Source organism: Notamacropus eugenii, chromosome 6 (genome assembly GCF_028372415.1).
Source record: "Notamacropus eugenii isolate mMacEug1 chromosome 6, mMacEug1.pri_v2, whole genome shotgun sequence".
NCBI classification, from domain to species: Eukaryota; Metazoa; Chordata; class Mammalia; order Diprotodontia; family Macropodidae; genus Notamacropus; species Notamacropus eugenii.
The window spans coordinates 173,453,753-173,473,689 of record NC_092877.1 but is presented as its reverse complement, the minus strand read 5'-3'; the positions used below and the strand labels follow the sequence as shown (position 1 = coordinate 173,473,689).

At 38.8% G+C, this 19,937-nt stretch overlaps 1 pseudogene; it reads left to right on the top strand.

Annotated features, from left to right (window-relative positions):
- Positions 1–2,445: 2,445 nt before the first annotated feature.
- On the top strand, positions 2,446–4,427 carry LOC140511001 (small ribosomal subunit protein eS10-like; annotated as a pseudogene).
- The last annotated feature ends 15,510 nt before the right edge of the window (positions 4,428–19,937 follow it).

Sequence of the window (19,937 nt, the reverse complement as noted above, 5' to 3'; positions counted from 1 at the left end):
GAGGATAGGGGGAGGATAGATTGAGGGAAGTGGTAATCAGAATGTGTACCATCTTGGGTTGGGGGGAGGGGAGAGATGAGAAAATGTGGAATTCAAAATCTTGTGGAAGTCAATGTTGAAAACTAAGAAATAAAATTTTAAAAATTAAAAGATCATATTGGAACAGCAAAAAAAAAAATCAGACTTTTGATTTTATGACCCACAAATGTATCACTTCCATACTCAAATTCTGAAATACCCTTGTCTGACAACATTATTGACTTTTCACCATTCCCTCTGCCTCTCCTTAGCAAACACATCTTTTCATGCACGCCATGACCTCCAATTACTTGAGCCTTCAGTTCTCTCAGACTATTGTACCATTCTCTCCTCATTCCCCCATCTTGACTCATTAGTAAATCAGTTCAAGCCTGCATTATCTTCTTCCCTTGAAGCCTCCTTACATCACCAATTGAGGCCTTCCAAAGTTTCAGCTTTGTATCATTCTTGTCCACTGCCTTTGTGCTGTAGAGAAAATTATACAACTACTATGACTTGGTCCATTACAAATTTATGTTTCACACTTTCAAATGGGCCCTTATTGCTGCTAGGCAATACTTCTCTAGCTGCCTCTCCACAGAAACTCTTTTCATCTCTCCTCAAAACCACCATGCCTCCCCCCCTGACTCAACTGAGAATCTTGCCTCAAGCAAACTCCTTTACCTTCACAAGGGCTCCTGTTGCATCCCATATCCTCCAATAGATTGCCCCCTTTTATTCCCACTATCTCACCTTTAGTTTCTCCCTGTTAGACCTTTCCCTACTTCCTATAAATATATCCATGTTTCCCCCATTCTCAAAAAAGCCCTTACTTGACCTTCCATCCCTAATTATTGTCCTATATTTCTTCTGCCTTTTGTCACTAAATTCTTTGAGAAGGCCATCAATAACAACTCTTCACTCCCTTCTTAGTCCTCCACAATTTGGCTTCTGACCTCATCATTCCATCGAAACTGTTCTTTCCAGAATTATTAGTATTCTCATTGCCATAGAGGAAGACCCAGCTGGTGAAGAATATGCTGATGGCCAGCAGCACCACCGTGAGATGCAGAAAGACATCCGGGTTCACTGGGTTTGTATCTGCTTATGGCCTCCAGCTCCATCCTGCTGGCATCCAGGGTCTCCCAAACTCATTTTCTTAAAGCATATATCCAACCATGCCACCCTCCTCCTCCCTCTATTCAGTAAACTCCAGGGGCTCCCTATCACCTCCATCACCAACTAGAAAAGACCCCTTCTCAGAATAAAATTTTGAAATGTGTTCATAAAAGACATGACTACAAAGGAAACCAAATATATTTAAATAAAGTTCTTAAGACATTTTTTTAAATGTCAGGTTGCCTGAGTTAAGAGTCCATATTCTAAGACTACAAACTGTAGAAAGGGTGCCAAACAGCATTGGTAAAGGGAGTTCTCTTCACCCTATAGCAACAAAATCACATTCTTTAAGTTCTCCAATTCAAGTCCTACCCAGTGAAGAGGTTACTTGTATCCTAAATTGCAAGTACAATTGTGTTGCAAGTGTACACACATACACACACACACACACACACACACACACACACACTAGGGGTGGGGCAAGTCATTTCCCTCATTTTGAAATTAAACTTCTGTTTGATTCCTGACTCTAACAGATTCCTGTCTTTACTGTGCTTTGTTCAGCCTGGCTACCCAAAGGTTAGAAGCAGATTCTATTCAGTTGATACCAGCAAAAGAAATGAAGCTGTCACTATAAGGAACCTGGAAGTCTAAGGAGAAAACACTTATACAAGGAATACAACAAATCCATCTAGAGAGTTCCAATTCATTTTGGATTGCTATAAGTTACTAGAATACTGATAATCTTCACGAAGTCCAAATTTGATGCCTCATTATGGAGTAGAGATAACTATCTTTGGATTCTCAAAGGCTAAGCCACTGGGGGGCAAGTTCTAGAAGTTCATGCCATGATCAAAGGAATGCAAATACAACCCTAACAATGCCTTGTCCATTGACTGAGAGTGCATACATGCTCGTAGAGGAATTGAATCATATGTGTCTTGATATGTTATCACTATAAATTAAAACAGAAAAGAGATGGTACAGTGTAAAGAGAAGAAAGGCTTACAGATTCTTCTCTGATGAGCAAATAATGTATTTGGAGGAACTGGTTTCATTGAGCTTTCTTTTTTTTAATTTTTATTTAATTTTAAATTTTTAAAAATTATTTGTTTTCAGTTTTGTATAATCACTTCCGTAAGTCTTAGATTTCCCCCCCCCCCACCCCCGCTCTCCCCTCCTTCCTTCTGTGAGGCAGCATGCAATTTTATATGGGTTTTACACATACATTCTTATTAAACACATTTTCACATTAGTCATGCTGCATGGAAGAATTAAAATGAGTGGAAGAAACCACAAAAGAAAATATTCTGCTTCGGTCTGCTTTCTAATTCCATAGTTCTTTCTCTGGATATGGATGGCATTTTTGCCTCAAGATTCCTTTGGGAATGTTTTAGGTCCTTGCATTCCTATGAAGGGCTAAGTTTACCAGAAGAATTCCTCACACTCTGTGGTTGTTGCCGTGTACAATCATCTCCTGGTTCTGCTCCTTTCACTCAGCATCGGTTCATATAAGTCCTTCTAAGCCTCTCTGAAGTCTTCCTGTTCATCATTTCTAATAGCACAATAGTATTCCACTGCATCATATGCCACAACTTGTTCAGCCATTCCCCAATTGATGGGCGTCCACTTGATTTCTAGTTCTTGTTCTAGCTCACAAAGAGAGCTGCTATAAATATTTTTGTACATGTGGGACCCTTTCCCATTTTTATGATTTCTTTGCGATACAGTCCTAGAAGTGATATTGCTGGGTCAAAAGGTATGCATACTTTTGTAACCCTTTGGGTATAGTTTCAAATCACTCTCCAGAATGGTTGGATCAGCTCACAGCTCTACCAACAATGAATTAGTGCTTCAACTCTCCCACATCTTCTCCAACATATATCAATTTCTGTTTTGTCATGTTAGCCAATCTGATGGGTGTGATGTGGTACCTCAGAGTTGTTTGATTTGCATCTCTCTAATCAATAGTGATTTAGAGTATTTTTTCATATGACTATAGATAACTTTAATTTCTTCTTCTGAAAATTGCCTGTTCATATCCTTTGACCATTTATCAACTGAGGAATGACTTGTATTCTTACACATTTGACTCAGTTCTCTATATATTTTGGAAATGAGACCTTTATCATAGACACTAGTTGCAAAGATTCTTTCCCAGTTTTCTGCTTCCCTCCTAATATTGGTTACATTGGGTTTGTTTGTGCAAAAACTTTTCAATTTCAATTTCATTGAGCTTCTAAAGACAATAAAACATTGTTTCATGGTTTGGTCATTTTGTATTGCAATATTTAAGTATTTTAAAAAATGACTACCATAAAACAATTACAGAATTGTATTAGCATACAGAGATAAAGTCTATTAAGAATTAAATCAGGTCACCACCACCAAGATGTTGATGCCCAGGAAGAGCCAAATTGCCATCTTTCAACTCCTTTTTAAGGAAGGAGTAATGTAGCTAAGAAGGATGTCCATATGCCAAAGCATCCTGAACTGGCAGACAAGAATGTGCCCAATTTCCATGTCATGAAGGTCATGCAGTCTTTAAAGTCTAAAAGCTATGTTAAAAAGTAGTTTGCATGGAGGCATTTCTACTGGTATTCAGTGAGGGCATTTAGTACCTCCGGGATAACCTTCACCAGCCCCCTGAGATTGTGCCTGCCATGCTCCACAGAAATTTTCCTGAGATAGGAAGGCTTAGTAGGGGTGAAGCTGACAGAGACACATACAGATGAAGTGCTGCTCCCTCTGGTGCTCACAAGAAGGTGAAGGCTGGGGCTGGGTCAGCAACAGAATTTGCTGTTTAGAGGTGGATTTGGTCATGGACATGGTCAACCTCCTCCATAAAAATGTAGAGATATGTTTCATGTTGAATAAAATTTGGGGGAAAAAGAACTAAATCAGACAGAGAATGAACTGATAAATAGATGTATAGTATGGTTTTACATATATACATATACATATTTGTATCTAATGGTTGTGGTTGTTGTGTTTGTTCTTCATTCTTGAAGAGGACCATGACATCAAGATGATGACATGACTTGCACTTGACTTAGATTTGTGTGAGGGAGGGCAGTACAAGGTCACCAACCTCACTTTCTCCTCCTGAGCCATCTGGGTCCAGTGGCCTGATATTCATCAGGAGGACTGGAGATAGCCCAGGCCGTAATGTATGACTGGCCATTTTAGGCTAACGTCTTTACAAATTCTCACTTTGATGTTCAATGAATACTCTTTAAGTGGTTACTCATGGGATATCCCCTTTTAATAAAGAAAAAAATAACAAAAAATCAAACTGGGAGGGGAAGACTCTACAGGGTTCCTGGGTAAAAGAGAAACAGTTACTATTTAGTATTTACATTTGATCTGTGCTAGGTGGGAGGGGAGGGGAGGGGAAGGGAAGGAAGAGGAGAGGAGGAGGAGCTGCTATTCACTTACAGGTATTTGTTCTTCATTTTTAAAGAGGACTGTGACATCAAGATGATGATATGACTTGCACTTGACTTTGATTTGGGCGAGGGAGGGTTGTGCAAGTTACCAGCCTCACTTTCTCCTCCAGAGCCATCTAATGGTAGCCTTCTATAGGGAGGGGTGGGGAGGAAGGAAGAAAAAAAAAGTGAACAGCAGAAAACAAAAGAAATTTAGAAGGAAACACAGAAAAGCAGGGTGACTTTGAAAACTATGTGTAGTATTTATTACACAGTATTTTTTTTTAAGGTAAACAGTGTGAAATGGAGATTCATAGTTTTATAGTGAATCTTCTTTTTATGTCATGGAAATGTAGGGGGTTGTCTTTCTGTATTTAAGTTCAAAATGAGTAAAAATTTTCAAAAAAAGAACTCAGGTAGACTCTCTGCATTATGCCTACATATAATACCATTGTAATCCACTTACTCTACCCTATGATAGAGAGGCAGTATTGAATAGACTGAAAACCAGTCTTGAAGCTAGGAAGACTTAGGTCCCAGTCCTGCCTCCAACACATATTAGTTGTGTGACCCTGGGTGAGGCACTTAATTTCTCAGTTCTCTAATCAGCTGTCTAAGACTTTAAGGGTCAACATACATTGATAGAGGGAGTTTCTTTACCTGGGAGGTCCCTATTCCAGTAAAATCTCAGGTACAGTCTCTATCTTTTGCTTTTGGATTACCTTCATTTTTAAATATACGCCTCCAATGCTGTGTATCCCCCCTTTTTCCATAAGCCATCCATTGTAACAAAAAATAAAAATAAAGAGGGAGCATAGTGACCTTGGGGAAGTCTCCTAACTTTTCAGTATCCTAGGCAAGTCTCTGAATTATAAATTGCAAAAAAGGTGCCAACCTGCATTGGTTGCAAGTTTCTTCACCTAGGAATTATCTTCACTAATGAAATCATAGATTCACTCTTCTACCCCTATACAATAATACTTAGTGACTTGAATGCAAAGGTGAGGATAGATGAGAACAATGAAAAATATATTGGAAAATATGAATTAGCAAAGAGGAGGGAATTTAAGTTCTTTGCCTAATTTCTCTACTTCCTCATCCTCTGCAGTAGATATTTGCTCATAAATTATTTGTGATTAACTTCATGGTGGTTTTTTTTTTCCATCATGAGCATCATAATTCTAGGAGACCAAGGAAGTTATTGTTCATGTTGTCTTTGAATTCTTGATAATATCATTTCTGCCAGCTTCTCTCTTTACATTTCTGTGGAGAATCTCTGACTCATTTAGCTACAATTTTCTTATGTCACTTGGTTTTATTTATAGTAAGAATGTCAATATCAATGACTCACTTTCTCCAGTGACATGTCATTTTACTCATCACTTAATAAAGATCTCACATTTAGAATGCCAACTGTTGAACTATGAACAATCTAAAAACTGGATTTTTAGCACTCTCTGCCCCCTCTTTCAATCCTCTGCAGGAACGGAAGGAGGCCACCCAGGTGTGAGGACGATTTTGTATTTGCCTTTTTTTTTTCTGAGATTGCCTTTCCATATTCAACTAAGTGGGTCCTCAGCAAACACAGTCTATTATGAAGATGGAGCTAGAAGCTCTTCATTTCTTTTTTTAATTCAGGAAGATGAATTTATAAAATTTTATTTATTTGTTTTTAGCTTTCAATATGCACTTTAATAAGATTTTGAAATCTAAATTTTCTCCCCCTCCCTCTACTCCCCTCTCCCCAAGACAGTGCTCTGATATGAGCTATACATGTATAATCATATTGAACATATTTCCACATTAGTCATGTTGTAAAGAAGAATTATAACCAAAAGGGAAAGCCATGAGAAAGAAGAAACAGAGAGAGAGAGAGAGAAAAAAAAATAATATGGTTCGATTGTGCATTCAGATTCTATAGTTCTTTCTCTGGATGTGGATAGCATTTTCCATCACAAGTGTTATGGAGTTGTCTTAGATCCTTGCATTGCTGAGAAGAGCTAAGTCTATCAAAGTCAGTGGTTGCACAATGTGGCTGTTCCTGTGTATGATGCTCTCCTGGTTCTGCTCACTTCACTCATCAGTTCATGTAAGTCTTTTCACGTTTTTCTGAAGCTCACCTGCTATCATTTCTTATGGAACAATAGAAGCTCTTTCAACTGTGTAGAACCTGCCAAAACTTTGAGAAACTAGGGTCACTTCCATGCTCTGAAGAGGTGTTCATGTAGAATTTTGTGGGAAAAGTACTGTATTTCACTATTTTGTGTGACATATGATAAGGGCATAAATACAAAAGACTATACCAGGCCAGGGGAAGGACAGATCCCTCACTAGAAAAATCAGAGAAGGTACTATTTGAGTTGGGATTTGGAAAGGAATAGAGAGAAAAATGGGGCAGGTTAATAGAGTGCTGGTCCTAGAGTCAGGAGGATTTGAATTCAAATCTGACCTCAAACATTTACTATCTATGTGACATTGGGCAAGTCACTTAACCCTTTTGCCTCAGTTCCCTCATCTGTAAAATGAACTGGAGAAGGAAATGGCAAACCACTCCATTATCTCTGCCAAGAAAACCCCAAATAAGTTCACAGAGAGTTGGACAGGACTGAAAATGACTCAGCAACAACAAAGAAAGAAGAAAGGGCAGTAGAGGCATGTTGTGAGCAAAGATATGGAGGTGGGAAAGCATTCAGTATGTGTGTTCATTATGGGAGTTGTCCAGTCTGGCTAAAGTATAAACCTTCCCTCTTGGAAGGGGATAGTGTGAAGGAAGGTTTAAGAAATGGTATGATGGCAGAAGTCTAGAGTTAGAGAACCTGAGTTTGGACACTGTCTTTGATAGTTATTACATGGAGTGCTTTTGGCAAGTCTTTTCATCTCCCTGGGTCTGAATATGTAAACTTTAAATTTATAGAAAGGGGGTGGGGGGATAAAATGTAGACTAAATGGCCTCTGAGGTCTCTTCTGTTTCCAGACTTATGATCCTGTGATTCCATGAAAGATAGGACTACACTAGATTGTAAAGGACCTTGAATTGGCTAAAGAAGAAGTTTGAATGTTCAGGAATCAATAGTGGGAGGTATTAAAGGGTTTTTGAGTAGATAAATGAGATGATCAGATCATTGTCTAAGGAAGATGAAGTTGGTTTTTCAGCCATAGTGTGAACATTAAATGTAATGAGCAGACACTGAGGACCTCTTGGAAGACTTTAATTTAGACGAGGTAGTTCATTGGTAATGAAGAGCTGTCCTGGACTAATGGCAGTGAAAATAGTAAAGATATAACTAAGACTGTTGGTTTGATCTAAAAACTTTCTGTCCAACACAATGGTCCTAAAATAAACAAATACCCAAATTAACTACAAAGGACATATGAAGGAAGACGCTATCTGTACCCAGGGAAAGAACTGATAAATAGAAGTATGTATAGAATGATTTTACAAACACACATACATGTATATGTATGGACAAACACATATTTGTGTCTAATGATAGCCATCTCTAGGGTGGGGGGAGGGAAAAAAAGAAATTTGCGTGATAACTTTATTATATATTTACAAGAAACAGCAAGTTGTACATAATAGATTTGAAGTTTCATATGTAATCACCTTTTTAAAAAAAAAAATATGCTATTTTGTGGAAATGCTTATCTTATTCCATAAATAAAAAATAAAATAAATAAAAATTACAAACACATACAAAATAAATTACAAAAAAGAAATAAAACTCAATGAATGAATGAAGTAGGCTGTCCCAGGATATAGTGTTTGCTTTCTCCAAGTGAGGGGTTCTTAACCTATTATGTATGTCATGGACTCCTTTGATAGTATAGTGGAGCCAGAGAACTCCTCAGAATGATGTTTTTAGATAATTGAAGGAAATGCTAAATTTCAGCTAAGATTAGTGTATATAAAGATATAACTATTTCCTACACATGATCATAAACCTCCTGAAATCCATCCATGGATTCCAGATTAAGAGCCCCTGCTTAGAAATAAATGGGTAGTGAAGTGGATAGAAGTCAGAAAGATCTGAGTTCAAATCCAGACTCAGATACTAACAGTGGCAAGTATTTCACTTCTACCTTCTTTAGTTTCCTTATCAGTAAAATGGAGATAATAATAGCACCTAACTTGTAGAGTTCTTACTAGGTTCAAATGAGATAATTGTGAAGTGCTAAGCCAAGTGCTTGGCACATAGGAAGCACTACATGTTGTGTAAAATGATAATAATAATTATTATTACTTGGTTGGTTGGTCCTTCACTTTCAGAGAGGACCAAAATGACATCACTATGGAAAAGCAAGTTTCAGTGTGTCTGACTGTGGCTGACCAGACTGATATGATCTTGGAATGCTCTCCTATAGACTGGGCACAGATATTCCATGTGAACATTTAGGTTGAATACTTTAAATTTGCGCATCCTACGTTTTCTTTGCTGTCTCAATTCTGCTTTGCTCATAGAGTACAGCGCCCTTTCTGATGTGGGCACACCATGCTGAGTGGTTCTATGCCAGTGTCTCCCATGTTGCACAATCAAATCCAAAGTTCTTGAGAGAGACCTTGAGAGTGTCCTTGTATCGTTTCTTCTGGCCACCATGTGGTCACCTGACCCATGCGAGTTCTTCATAAAATAGTCTTTTTGGCAAGAGTACATTTTGCATTTGAACATGGCCAGCCCATTGGAGTTGCACTCTCTGAAGCATAGTTTCAATGCTTGGCAGTTCAGCTCAAGCAAGAACTCAGTGTCTAGTACCTTATCCTGCCAGGTGATGCTCAGAATCTTCCTAAGACAGTTCAGATGGAAGCGATTCAGTTTCCTGGCATGGCGCTGGTAGACAGTCCATGTTTCACAGGGGTAAAACAATGAGGTCAGCCCAAGGCTCTGTAGACCTGCAGTTTAACACCTCTTTTCTCCCAAACTTTTCTTCTGAGTCTCCCATGCTGAACAATCACTTCATGTTCCAAGTGAGAACCGTGCTTCAGTTAGAGATTGAACTAGATGACATCCAAGGTCCTTTGCTATTCTGAGAGTCTAGGCTATGAATATGTATTAAGTTCCTACCTTGTCCTCAACCTTGTGCTCTCCTTGGGCTGTATTAGATACAACTCAGTTTCTCTCTTCATAGAGTTTACAGTTTCTTCTTTCTGCAGAGATATTTTAATATCTCACTTCCACTCTTCCCCTGCTGTGAGGATAAATGCAGAGACAGAATTCTAATCCTATTCCTTATATTTTCATCTAGATAATTAACTTTAAAAGGGCAGGTATGTCACATGGTGGTTAGAGCACTGGGTTTGGAATCAGAAAGACTCATCCTCTAGAATTCAAATCTATTTTCAGATAGTCACTAGCTGTATGATCATGGGCAAGTCATTTAACCTCGTTTGCCTTAGTTCCTCATCTGAAAAATGAGCTGGAGAAGGACATGGCAGACCTCGGTCTGAAAAACGACATATCTTTGTCAGGGATTCACAAAGAGTCAGGCATGACAAACTTTAAAATTCTTAAATCCTTTGGATTGGAAATTGGATTCTAGTTTGCTGGAACTGAAATTTCATAGTATGTGTTCAGGGAAAGAATTCAAGATGTTCTCCCCTTTCCTCTTTCTAGTGTAAATCAATGAGTAGACAGGACATGCAGTAAACTTCCAGGAAACTCAGAGCTGCTTTTGAAAGTTGATCTAGCACTTACTAAGTGGGTGGTGAAGTGTTGGTTAATAATGGGGGTGGTGTTTAAGCATGACTTGGAGGCAGGGAAGAGGAATTAGAGACTAACTGATAGGGTTGCTTTGAGAAAACTACTTTTTAAAAACAGCCAAGAACCATCAGCCTTGAGGCAGCAGTTGAAAACAGAGAATTGAAAACAGAGAAAACCAGCTACATTCCAGACTGTTCCATCATGCCTCAGAAACCTCTTTCTCCTGGAAAATGACTTCAGGCCTGGAATTCAAACCACAGAAGCACCATCTGCCCCTGAAACCCAGATCATCCATGCCTTCATTTCTCACCAAACTGTAATTAGAACTTCTTCATCATGCCTCCACCCTCTTTTTAGTTGCCTTTTAAGTATTCTCTTCCTCCATGTTGTGACTTTCCCCATCACACTTCCAATATATCAAGGGTAGGCATAAGAAAGTAAATGGGAATTTTTTTGGGGGGGAGAGAAGCTGCAGATGGATATGCAAAAGCCAGAAGACAACACAGAGCCTATGACCTAATAACCCAAATTTTATAATAAACTACTGTAAACACCCTATAAAAGAAAAAAATTCAGAATTCTCTGCTACAAAAGGAGGGCCAAAAAATTTTACACATATTTTCCAGATGGAGAAGGTACTGTGTCCTTAACCCCTAACAGGTTGTGTTCATCCTTCATTTAGAAGAGGACCATGACATCAGAGAAATGATGACATGACTTGCACTTGACTTTGCTTTGAATGAGGGAGGGCTGTGCAAGGTCATCAGCCTCACTTTCTTCTCCTGAGATATTCATGAGATATGGCCCAGGATGCAATGGGAGACCTTGGCCTTTTGCCAAAAAAAGGCCTTAACCCCTGCAATGTGAAAGGGCTAACTGTAAGTTCCCTGAGGGTAAGGACTGTCATTCTCTTTTATTTTATTTTTATTCCCAGAGCACAGTACAATTTATGGTATATAGCATGGGCTTAACAAATGTTTATTGATTGACAAAAAGCACTTGGATATATATAGATCTGTTGAGCTCAGAGAAAGAGTACATTGGCTTCACCATACAGCCAAAGGGGTCCATGATACATGCAAAAGATTAGGAATCCCTGAGCCAAGGAAAGCAAACCCTACATTCTACTAATTGTAGGACCATTCTGATGAAGAAAGTTCTTAGATCAAACCAACTGTCTTACTTCCGTCTCTTCTGTCTTCCATCATGGTTATCAGCCTAGGTCTGACTGTCATGGTACTATTAACCACTGAGGAATGTTTTCATTCCTTGGTCTGGCATTCAAATTCCTCCACAATCCCTTTCCACCCCTACCTTCCCAGTCTTTTTCTCACACTATTTCTCTATCAAAAGGATACAGCAGAATTAGTATGGGAGGCTGTGTTCTGAAAGCATGCTTTATTCTTGCATTATTCCTGAAATTTTTTTTTTTACATTTTCACTAAGAAAATAGCCATTGAATAGTTTCACTACTCTAGGGGATTTTTAGAATAAATTAAAAACCCAGTTCCCAAGTTCATTGAATATTCTGGAAGAGGAAGCTAAATCCTCAACTACCAAGAAATTGATGGTATTTTATTTTCCATTATGAGGCATGACTGTTTTGAAGGGAGGAGGGCATGGAGAAATGGAAAAAGGAAATGAAATAATCCTCTTACAATGTCTAGTAAATAAAGTAAACAATGACAATAACATATGAAATATTTCCAGGTCAGTACCCAAAGTAGAATCCCTCTCATCTTGCTGGAGACAATGTATGACACATAAGTTTATTCCAAACATTGAAAGTGTTTACTTCTCTTACATAGAAACACATTATAGTGAAAAGTATAAGGATTTGGAGTCAGAGGACCTGGAGATTGAATACCAAAGCTTGTTACCCACTGTGCAAACTTTAAAAAGTTATTTTATATCTCTGATTCTCAATTTTCTCATTTGTAAAAGGAGTAAGTTGGATGAGATAGCCTTGAAGGTCTATTTGGAATCTAATACCCATGATGAATTTCATGTGGAAGAAATTTTTCAACATTTAATAATGATCAAAATCATTTTAGATTACCCTTAGAAACACTATCAAATTATTAAACATTTGAGTTGGGAAAGCCTGGAAAGGGTACATTTTGCATGAGGTCCAGAGAGGCAAAGCCCTCTTTACTCATTACTCAGCTGGTTAGTTAAGATAATGAGCATAAATGTATTTTACTATTCCCAAACTATGATGGAATTGTTAAAGGAGAATATGAAAAGCCCTAGGAAATAAAATCAGATTAATGGGGAAAGAATAGAATCTGTTTTGAACATGTTTTGTTAACGATACAAATCTCATAGCACAATGGGTTTGGCAAGGGTTCCCCTGAATCTTAACATTTACAAAAGTAAATATGGATTAAAATTCTCTATCATCCTTAAATGGTCTCTTTTTGACAACAGAGGATAAATCACATCATTTGGTAATGACTGGGAAGAGAAACCAAGTTAAATCATTAGCAAGGAAAGTTCTGTAACTCTTTACCTAGCTAACTATATTGAATGTCCTCGACTATTGTTGAAGAGTTTCCTTGAAATAAATTTAAATATTATGTATTAGAATGAGAAACAGCTTGGTTGATTGTTGTTCTTCATTCTCGAAGAGGACCAAAATGACATTATCATGATAAAGCGAAGTTTCATTGTGTATGACTATGGCTGATCAGACCAATATGAGCTTGGAATTCTCTACCACAGCTTGATGTGTGAATATTTGGGGATGGTTATTCCAAATTTGCGCATCCTACATTTCCTTTGTGCAGTTTCAATTCTGCATGGCTCACAGAGCACAACACCTTTTCTGATGTGGTCATGCCATGCTGAGCAGTCCTGTGCCAGTGTCTCCCATGTCACAAAATCTTTTCCAAAGTTCTTGAGAGAGACCTTGAGAAATCACATCTTCTGACCCCCATGTGATTGTGTGCCCCATGTGAGGCCTCCATAAAATAGTCTTTTTGGCAAGCATGCATTTTGCATTTGGACAACGCGGCCAGACCATCCATTTGTGCTCTCTGAAGCATAGTTTGAATGCTTGGCAGTTTAGTTCAAGCAAGGACCTCAGTATCTGGTATCTTATCCTGCCAGATGATCTTCAGAATCTTGCTAAGACAGTTCAAATGGAAATCATTCAGTTTCCTGGCATGGCACTGGTAGACTGTCCATGTTTCACAGGCATGCAACAATGAGGTCAGCACAACATCTCTGTAGACTTTCATTTTGGTAGTCAGTCTAAAACCTCTTCTCTCCCAAACTTTTCTTCAGAGCCTCCCAAACACTGAGCTAGCCCTGGCAACATATGTGTCAATCTCATTGTCCACCAAGGTAAATGAATTTATCCACAGCATTCAAAACTTCTCCATTTGTTGTAACTGATGGTTCCATGTATGGATGGTGTGGTGGTGGCTGATGGAGCACTTGTGTTTTCTTGGTGTTAATGATTAGGCCAAAATTAGCACAGGCAGCAGAGAATTGATTCATACTTTGTTGCATCTCAACTTCAGAGGCTTCATTGAGTGCACAATCATCTGCAAACAGAAAATCATGCACCAACACTCCCTCCACTTTGGTCTTGGTTTGTAACCTTTTCAAATTGAAGAGCTTACCATCAGTAAGGTAGTTGACTTGGATGCCATGTTCATTCTCATTGAAAGCATTTGTCAACATGGCTGAAAAAAAAACATCATGCTAAAAAGCATGGGAGCAAGCACATCGCCCTGTTTCACTCCATTGGTGACTGGGAAGGCACAAGAGCATTGTCCACTATCCAGAACCTGGGCAAACATGCCATCATGAAATTGACATACAATACTAACAAACTTCTCTGGGCAACTAAATTTTGACATAATTTTCCATGAGCTCTCACAACTAACAGTGTCAAAGCTCTTGATCAGATCAATAAATGTTGGGTACAAACCTCTGTTCTGCTCCTGGCATTTCTCCTGGAGTTGTAGGCAGCAAACACCATATTGACTGTTCCTCGGCCCTTTCTCAAGCCACACTGGCTCTCAGGTATATGACCATCTTCTAAGTGAAGGATCAGCCTATGAAGGAGGATACTAACAAGAATCTTGCCATCAATGACTAAGAGAGAGATCCCCATGTGATTGTAGCAGGACAATCTATTCTATATACCTTTATAGAGATGGACAATGGAGGCATCCTTGAACTCCTGGGGGATAACCTCCTCCTGTCATATAACCTGCAAAATTTCAGTCAACTTTTTCATGAGCAATGGTCCCCCTACCTTGTAAATCTCACCTGGAATAGAATCAGCACCAGGTGCTTTGCCACATGAAAGGAGCCTAATGGACCTCAAAACCTCTTCTTCAGTTGGAAGTTCAGCTAAGCAGGGATTGACTTCAACCTGAGGTAAACAGTCAATGGCCTCAGCATTGATTGATGATGGTCTGTTGAGAACACTATGGAAGTGTTCAGCCCATCTCTCTAGGATCATGTGAGACAGCTGAGAGTAGTGGGAAAGGAGGACTGGACTTGGAGAAAGGAATGCCTGGGTCCATCTCTGTCACAGGATCATGAGCAAGTTCCTCTTGCCCTTACTCCTATGCCCTCTCCCAGTTGACTCTGGAAACTACAATCAGAATACTATTGCCCTCATGACTAGAAAGGGTGGGTCAGCTGTCACACCAATGGCTCCATTAATTACTCCAAAGATTTCCCAGAACAAAACTATTTTCCCTGGCCATCACACCTATGCCCGTTGCCTTTCCATATTAGACTATAAACTCCATGAGGGAAGGGACTGGCTAGTTTTGATATTTTTATCCATGGAGCTCAGCTCCAGTTCTTGGCACATAATCAATATTTAATAAGTACTTCTATTCATTTAACCTCTCAATGCTCCCAGGAAACTTTCTAAGTTAATAATGATTAACAAGTTATTTATGGTGGGAGTTTCCAGTCCAGGAAGTTACCTGAATAAAAGAAATCACAGGCCCAGAGCCAAAAAGAAAAAAAGAAAGAAAAGTAACATTTTTTGAAGCTTTAACTGTCAGTAGTTATAGAAATTTTCTTATTCTCTAAATCTTCAAATCCATCTCTACTTTCGATGGGTCAACAGAGCTGATTGGGAATATTTTCAACTAAGGCAAAACCTGCTTTTTTGCAGAGAAGGAGGAACATGCAGGGCAGGATCATAGAGGACAATCTGGTGGAACGTCCAGAGAGAAGGAATGGTTAGATCTTTATCTCAAGGAACAGACCTTGGTGATCCAGGAGATGTTGCATTCCTAGAAAAAAAAAAAAGGCTTTCCTCACTTTAGCAACTGATGAGGAAAATAAGCCCCTCTTTTGCTCTGTGCTGGTTACAAAATTGATACTAAGTAGGAATATTGTCTTGAACTGAGCTGACTTAGGGATGGTAAGCCAAATCCATCTCATTTTTCCTCCTCTAGAAACTTATTACCAATTTTGCCATAGCTGTTACAAACACAGGATCCCTATTTTTTCAGCAACCTCTCTCACAAGGGAAAAAAAAAGTGTTTAGTCCAGTTTGCATGCTCATTGCTCTGTGGAGAGACAATATGTTGTCAAGTTTTAATGTCTTTAAATTCTGAACCTAAACAATCAGATTTGGGCAGTAGGTTTTTATGCATTTTTTTCTGTAAGAAGGGCTTTAATTTATTTTAAAATATTAACAGTAAGGGGGAAAGACAACAAAGGAACCCCTTATTCTGATGAGAACCTACTTTTTAAAATTTTTGTCCACTAAAACAAGGTACATAAACTGTGATCCTATCACTTATCTTTCGTAAGTCTGAATATCAAATAGCTGTCTAGCAGCACATAGTATTGTGGAGTTTGGGCAAATTAGATCATAGAATGCTAGAGCTGAGAGGATTTGAAAGATTTTCTCAAGCATAATCACATGAGATCTCATCTCTTTCAAGCTACTTCCTCCCAAAACAATCTTCTTTGAAAACTTGGGAAAATTAGGGTTTGTGATAGAAAGAATAGACTTTTTTCTTCAGGGGGATGAGAAGTGGAGAAAGGAAGAGAGAGCAAATCCTTCTCCACTAGTCAACCAAGTTGAGTGGTTAAAAAAAAAGCTTAGAAGTTGAAGTCAAGAGAGACTCGAGTTCCAATCCCACCTTTGATCCCACCTATGTTACTATGGGTAAGTCAGTTAACTTCTCTGAACCTCATTTTCTCTATGTAGAGTCCTCATCTAGTCTGCCTGCTTGCAGACTGGGTTCTCAGTGGGTTTTACCTCAGGTTCAAGGTATTCTCTAAGTCCATATTTCTAAAAGTATAACTCATGAGCCCCAACCAGTGCATTTACCTTTAATAGTCAGCCAACAGACAAAATTAGGCATTTACTAAGAAGACACAGTGAAAACAGTAGTTATAAAACATTCTCCCCACAAACCTGGGGCACATGCTCCCATAAATATGCACAGGATTACTAGGAAAAGTGGGATATCTATATCTATATCTGTCTATCTATCATCTATCTCTCTATCTATATATATAGTGTATATATACATAGAGTACATATACATAGCATATATATACGTAGAGTACATTGGTAGTGAAAAATACATGTGTTCAGGTTCTTAATAAATTCTTGTTGACTGACTGCAGAGCCCTAGCGTTCTTTTTTACTGTATTCCCAGAGCCTAGTACAATAGCTTGCACTTTTGAGGAGGATTTGGACCTGTTTTATTAATAGAAGAAACTCCCTCCTCTCAACTACTAGTGCCTTTCCCTCCCAAAAGTCATATTGTATTTATTTTGTATGTAACCATGTATGTACATATTTTCTTTCCAGATAGATTATAAACTCGTTAGGGGCAAGGCTACATAATTTTTGTTCCTGTACTTCCCAATTTCTAGCACATACAGGCACTTGATAAGCACTTACTGAAGGAATGATTAATCAATAAAGTCCGTTAACTGGTTTGTAATTTATAGTCTTAGAGAAATAGACTGGGCCTAGTGATGGTTAAATAACATGCCCCTAGACAGCCAGCTAGTAGCATGTTTCAGAGACTAAACTTGAACTCAGGTTTTGTTTTTACTCCAAAGCTGATCCTCTATATTAACTGAACATAATAGCCGCCTTGTACATGGTAGGCACTTTAAAATGAATAAATGTAAAACTCTTTGCTTATATAAATTAGGGTCCATGGTGGTGGTGGTGGTGGGGTATGAGAGATGTGGGGATATTGCTTCATAGGGAATAAACAGAAATTCAACTGAGGCCACTAATGGGGAGGCTACCAGGAAGGGAAAAGGCCACACCTTGGGTTTGGCCTTTTGACCGAATCCAAGCTTTATAGAGCAAATTCTTTGTTAAGAGATTTGAACTGTGAAGTTTGGATTCAGTCAAAAGGCCACACTTGAGGACTTAGAAACTAAATGTGGCCTTGAGGCTACAGGTTCCCCATCCCTGACCTAGAGAATAGAGAAGGGAGTGCACTATTCTTTACTGTTCTTGTAATCTAGGTATTAAACTCAGTTGTCCTTACCTGCTAAGAGAGTATGAGTATTGCTGTGCTCTCTAAATTTTGGTACCCTGGGTCAGTCTTGCTCATTCCACTTCTGTTTTGTTTCTAGTTATTGTCTGGTGGCCTTCAAGCAAATCAGGACATTCTCATCCCTGAAGAATTCCTGTAAGGGTAAGCAAAGTAGGATCTTTTGCAGGTTTTGTTTTAGTATAATCAAGTGCCTCTGATTGAATAATGTGATTAAAGAAGATCTTCCCTGCACATTAATGGGCCTGGGAATATTTGGAAAAAGGCCACACCTTCTGTTTCTCAAGGGTTGTGATGCCTCTGGCTCCAAAAAATGTGTAAGTACTCTAAGGTGAGGTTTTACTTTGGGGCTTACTCATTGGAAGTGTTGTTAGGCCGGCTGAGAGTCTGGGCAACAACTAAGGAGTCCCCTGACTTTGAAAACTCAGATGTTAGTGCTTCTCTCTGTGGTAACTATGTATGTATGTAATGGTCAGACAGTTAGATCTATTTATCTATGATGTATACATTGCTTATGTCAGGCAGCTGGAAGTCATGTCTGCCGATTCTGATTTCTCTATTTTCTCTGAAGTTCAAGGTGCTGTCTTTTCCCCTTGAGCTAAATGAATGATACATGTGCTTGATTAAAGTGATTGTTGCCCCCCCAAAGTTGCCTTTCCTTTTAGAAACACAGATCTAAGAACCTGTGATAACAGGCCCTCCTGTGTATGTTAGGGTCCTTGCTTTTACAATTCCATACAACTTTGAGACTCATCAACACATCATATTCATTTAGACCCTAGGATCCCTTCTCCAGAACATTAAATAGCGGTATAGAGGAAGCAGCAATTGCTTCCTGAGTCTGGGGACCACTGCACCTTCACTCTGAAGTCTTCCTCGCCTGCTTGGGACCTTCCCTCTCCCTTCTCCCCTGCTCCCCACCTCTGCATCCTATCAATTTGATATGACTCTTTCAGCCTCCCTTTTTTCTCAACTTCAGCAGAAGTTGCAGTCTGTACAGGATTGGTCAAATCCTCCCTGGTGCAATTCACCTGTTACCAAATTGTCCTTACATTGTCACCTCCGTCACCCATTTTTGCTTTTTTCATAATAATCCTGTAAAATATATATTATTCCCCTCTTACAGATGAAGAAAATGAGACTCAAAGAGTTTAATTAATGTGGTCACAAAATTGGTGGGTATTGTAAGAGTTTCAAATTCAGATTTCATCACTCTAAGTGTAAAATGCATTTCCACAATGAAAATGAAAACTTTCCCTTCTATACCTATCTCTCCAATATTGATGTGGTTTTTACTCTTGCAAAACTTCCCCCCACACACACACCCTGCAACTCTGTCTCTGTTTGTGTGTGTGTGTGTGTGTGTGTGTGTGTCTGTCTGTCTGTCTGTCTGTGTCTATTTCTCCTTTTCTTCATAGAAGTAGTCATTTGGTTAGAAAGATCCAACTATAAGGTCTGATACATTATCTCTCCACTCATTCAGAACGTAAGAACAAAGTTATTCTGAGGTCTTTCCTCAAGTCATTGCCAAGGTGATCTCTCATTACTCTCTCAACCAAGACATGATTTTCTCAGGGAAATCTCTCGTCAAACCTCAAAAAAAAAAGTTGCAAGGTTCTCTATAGATAATGGCCAATACTGACAGCTCTTCAAACTTGTAAATATGTGAGCCAATCTGTTTCCAAGAATACTTCCATCATTCTGGCAAATGCTATTTCCCCATATTATGAAGAATCCTGACTGGTCTGCTACCTCCCTGTCTGAAAGCAGGGTAAACGGCACCTCCTAGGTATTTTTCCCTACCTGAGACTTGGTACCCAATTCTCTGCTCATCTTCCACCCACTTTGCTTTGGTCTATCTAGTCTCCTACCAAGATTCATAATTTCATTTTATAATTTGACAGTAGGCAGTTGTAGATGAACCTTGCTCTGCACTCCCTAGGGGACCAGTCAATTAGGTCATCTAAGATAATAATTTATGGAATTAATGTTCTGATAGTTGAAATTATTCTTGTTAGTTTAAGATAATTCTTCTGAAGATGCATCATCCTGAATGACTAAACAAACTATGGTATGTGAATGTAATAAAATATTGCACCATAAGCAATGATAAAGTGGACAGTTTCAGAGGAAATTGAGAAGGCTTCTAATAG